The 5,000-nt window shown below is 54.0% G+C and overlaps 1 non-coding gene across 1 annotated transcript in view; it reads right to left on the reverse strand.

The window, feature by feature from the left end:
- The window catches only part of LOC124728474, a 1,909-nt gene extending 1,084 nt beyond the window's left edge, over positions 1 to 825 (reverse strand). Inside the window, exon 1 of the ribosomal RNA XR_007007373.1 lies at positions 1 to 825. This exon is cut by the window's left edge and continues 1,084 nt beyond it. This is a non-coding gene — a ribosomal RNA (small subunit ribosomal RNA).
- Positions 826 to 5,000: the final 4,175 nt, after the last annotated feature.

The raw sequence follows: 5,000 nt of genomic DNA on the forward strand, positions 1-5,000 counted from the left end.
CGAGACACTCAATAAAGAGCACCCTGGTAGGATTTCAACGGGGTCCGCCTCGGGACGCACGAGCACGCACGGGGCGGTCGCACGCCTTCGGCTCGCCCCACCGGCAGGACGTCCCACGATACATGCCAGTTAAACACCGACGGGCGGTGAACCAACAGCGTGGGACACAAATCCAACTACGAGCTTTTTAACCGCAACAACTTTAATATACGCTATTGGAGCTGGAATTACCGCGGCTGCTGGCACCAGACTTGCCCTCCAATAGATACTCGTTAAAGGATTTAAAGTGTACTCATTCCTATTACGGGGCCTCGGATGAGTCCCGTATCGTTATTTTTCGTCACTACCTCCCCGTGCCGGGAGTGGGTAATTTGCGCGCCTGCTGCCTTCCTTGGATGTGGTAGCCGTTTCTCAGGCTCCCTCTCCGGAATCGAACCCTGATTCCCCGTTACCCGTTACAACCATGGTAGGCGCAGAACCTACCATCGACAGTTGATAAGGCAGACATTTGAAAGATGCGTCGCCGGTACGAGGACCGTGCGATCAGCCCAAAGTTATTCAGAGTCACCAAGGCAAACGGACCGGACGAGCCGACCGATTGGTTTTGATCTAATAAAAGCGTCCCTTCCATCTCTGGTCGGGACTCTGTTTGCATGTATTAGCTCTAGAATTACCACAGTTATCCAAGTAACGTGGGTACGATCTAAGGAACCATAACTGATTTAATGAGCCATTCGCGGTTTCACCTTAATGCGGCTTGTACTGAGACATGCATGGCTTAATCTTTGAGACAAGCATATGACTACTGGCAGGATCAACCAGGGAGCTGCGTCAACTAGAGCTGAGCAGCCGGCCGCCCGGGAGTGTGTCCCGGGGGCCCGCGCGAACACGCAAGCGTCCGCTCAATCATTCTGCAAACAGGAGGAGGCTGAGCTCCCCTGCACAATACACCTCGAAACCCTCTCAGGTCCCGGCGGCGCGCAGCGCCGTCCCAAGTACTTGGTCGGGTTCGAGAGAGGCGCAATCGCCCGGAGTTAGGCGAGTAGACGCTTTCGGTGCGACCACCCGTGCTCCCAACTGAGCTTGCCGCTGCCGACAGAGGCCCGGGAGCGTGCTGTCGTGGCATTGCCGGCGGGAGACAACACGCGCCACCTACGGTGACCGGCAGCTCCAACGCCAGCGCCACAGAAGGACAAAAGCCCCACTTGGGTGCCGAAGCGAACTCTCCCAGCACAGCGCACACGCCAACACATCCGCACAGCTGCGATACAAACCACCAGCGAGAACCGCTGGGGCGACCGAGCAGCAGACGGCGTCGCGGCGCCGAGCGCCGGGCGGCGGCGCATCCTCAACGCACACAGTCCTCAATCGGACCAGCACACTGCAGATGTCCACCGCGCTTCGCACCGGGCCCGCGAGGACCTACTTTGGCCGCACGGCGCCGCGCGCAGGGTGCGCCGGCGCGCAGCTGCGACGCCTGCCGCGTCCGTCGGCCGGCGCGCCTGCCACTGGCCGCCCCCACCAGCCGGCTGTAGCGCGTGCGCCCACGCACCGCGCGGCCAGCACGCCGGGAGGCGCCCCCTCACCGGCCGGGGACGGTCCCACCCAGCCACCGCCGCGTATCGCTTCACACCCAGATGCCGTTCAGTTTCGTCGGCATGGTGGGTATCGCTGGAACAACCGGTTAGTACCTCAACCTATCGTCGCCATCACCGATTCACCCCTAGCGAGAACAACCGCACCACAACGGGTTACCATTTCTTCATTTGCGTAACTTCACCAGAAAACGTAGGCGTCCATCGCCATTTGCAACTTCAACCATTATTGCATGCCTGTGTCAGGTGTCACGCCACACTACGTCTGCCCACATACACGCAACAAAATGTGCACGCCTAGACAATACGTGGAAGGTGGCCCCCGTACGTATGCGATGTCCATTGCTCGAACGACTGTCAACCGGCTTCTGTAGCATGTCGCAGATATGGAACGCGCTGCACCATGCCATCACGGTGTGTGAGGAGAGACGACTAGGTCCGAATACATCAACAGACAGCTCATGCTGATCGCCATCCACGGCGTCCGTTCCTCCCACACGTCTCTATGGCGTACCACACTGCAATCCAGCTCTCATAGGGAGACGACACGTAGCTGCGTGCACAATATTTGCACTGTATGGTCCGCCGTTTTTGGGCGCAGTCGTTGTACGGTCACACATGTGCCACGATGTATCATTCAGTACATAAGGACGAATGTGCAGTACAGATTGTGGTTCACGCGTACGACATCAGCGGACAGTTGACACAGGCCGCACCACAACGTAGCCTGCGTACGTCGCATGCGAAGGGCATTGAACATGCAAACTTGTCACCAACCACCTTGCGAAGGCAGGGGGCAAGGTGGGGACGTGGGGAGAGGTGGGGGGGGGGGGGGGGCGGCATGTACGCCCTGCTGCCATCCACATTACAGTGTACAGCAGGAGCATGTGGAAAGTCAGCAAGACTTGCAAGGTGTTTAACATGAAGCGATACACAGGGGAGCGGGCAGTGCGAGTAGCGAACTATATTGCGAGGGTTGCGGGTGGGCAACACTACACTAATTGAACGAGTCGTATAACAATTACAGAGCAGGTTTAGGCGACAACGTGGGTTACGATAGGCGACAACGTGGGTTACGTTAGGGGACAACGTGGGTTACGTTAGGGGACAACGTGGGTTACGTTAGGGGACAACGTGGGTTACGTTAGGGGACAACGTGGGTTACGTTAGGGGACAACGTGGGTTACGTTAGGGGACAACGTGGGTTACGTTAGGGGACAACGTGGGTTAGGTTAAGGCACAACATGGGTTAGGTTAAGGCACAACATGGGTTAGGTTAAGGCACAACATGGGTTAGGTTAAGGCACAACATGGGTTAGGTTAAGGCACAACATGGGTTAGGTTACGGCACAACATGGGTTAGGTTAAGGCACAACATGGGTTAGGTTAGGGGACAACATGGGTTAGGTTAGGGGACAACATGGGTTAGGTTAAGGCACAACATGGGTTAGGTTAAGGCACAACATGGGTTAGGTTAGGGGACAACATGGGTTAGGTTAGGGCACAACATGGGTTAGGTTAGGGGACAACATGGGTTAGGTTAGGGGACAACATGGGTTAGGTTAGGGGACAACATGGGTTAGGTTAGGGGACAACATGGGTTAGGTTAGGGGACAACATGGGTTAGGTTAGGGGACAACATGGGTTAGGTTAGGGGACAACATGGGTTAGGTTAGGGGACAACATGGGTTAGGTTAAGGCACAACATGGGTTAGGTTAGGGGACAACATGGGTTAGGTTAGGGGACAACATGGGTTAGGTTAGGGGACAACATGGGTTAGGTTAGGGGACAACATGGGTTAGGTTAGGGGACAACATGGGTTAGGTTAAGGCACAACATGGGTTAGGTTAGGGCACAACATGGGTTAGGTTAGGGCACAACATGGGTTAGGTTAGGGCACAACATGGGTTAGGTTAGGGGACAACATGGGTTAGGTTAGGGGACAACATGGGTTAGGTTAGGGGACAACATGGGTTAGGTTAGGGGACAACATGGGTTAGGTTAGGGGACAACATGGGTTAGGTTAGGGGACAACATGGGTTAGGTTAGGGGACAACATGGGTTAGGTTAGGGGACAACATGGGTTAGGTTAGGGGACAACATGGGTTAGGTTAAGGCACAACATGGGTTAGGTTAAGGCACAACATGGGTTAGGTTAGGGGACAACATGGGTTAGGTTAGGGGACAACATGGGTTAGGTTAGGGGACAACATGGGTTAGGTTAAGGCACAACATGGGTTAGGTTAGGGGACAACATGGGTTAGGTTAAGGCACAACATGGGTTAGGTTAGGGGACAACATGGGTTAGGTTAGGGGACAACATGGGTTAGGTTAAGGCACAACATGGGTTAGGTTAAGGCACAACATGGGTTAGGTTAAGGCACAACATGGGTTAGGTTAGGGGACAACATGGGTTAGGTTAGGGGACAACTTGGGTTAGGTTAGGGGACAACATGGGTTAGGTTAAGGCACAACATGGGTTAGGTTAAGGCACAACATGGGTTAGGTTAGGGGACAACATGGGTTAGGTTAGGGGACAACATGGGTTAGGTTAGGGGACAACATGGGTTAGGTTAAGGCACAACATGGGTTAGGTTAGGGGACAACATGGGTTAGGTTAAGGCACAACATGGGTTAGGTTAGGGGACAACATGGGTTAGGTTAGGGGACAACATGGGTTAGGTTAAGGCACAACATGGGTTAGGTTAAGGCACAACATGGGTTAGGTTAAGGGACAACATGGGTTAGGTTAGGGGACAACTTGGGTTAGGTTAGGGGACAACATGGGTTAGGTTAAGGCACAACATGGGTTAGGTTAAGGCACAACATGGGTTAGGTTAAGGTACAACATGGGTTAGGTTAAGGTACAACATGGGTTAGGTTAGGTTACACGTTGTTGTAAGGAAAGGTGTGGGGGGGGGGGGGGGGGCGGGGCGGCAGGTTCGTTGATAGTGATTATAGTAAGTGAATGCTTGTGACATGATGAGATTTGTCACGTCAGGATGCACCTTTGGCTTATTAGAGGCGGCGCTCCAATTCTATGCTTGTGTCAGACCTGTGTCTTTGACTCATGTCATTGTTTGTGCGCTGTGACAGGAGGTACTATTGTGATGTTGGGTGCACCGTTGTATAGGACATGTGTGGGTGTTGGTGCCTTATCTGCGCAATGGTGGATGTCGAAAGGGTGGGATATTCTATTTTCCGCATGGACCTCCTGGTCTGGTTGTGATAGTGTGGATTGTGTAATGTGGCGGAGAGGATGCACTGGATGTTGTTCCATGCTGGTGCTTACATATTGTATGTGCGCCTGTTAGAAGCAGAGAGTGGTGCGTGATCAGAGTGTCTGGCTGACGTGTGGTTCCCATTGTGGGCAGACTCTTTCAGCATGTATACGGACAGTTGTA

This window comes from Schistocerca piceifrons, unplaced genomic scaffold, assembly GCF_021461385.2.
Source record: "Schistocerca piceifrons isolate TAMUIC-IGC-003096 unplaced genomic scaffold, iqSchPice1.1 HiC_scaffold_1163, whole genome shotgun sequence".
Taxonomy (NCBI): Eukaryota; Metazoa; Arthropoda; class Insecta; order Orthoptera; family Acrididae; genus Schistocerca; species Schistocerca piceifrons.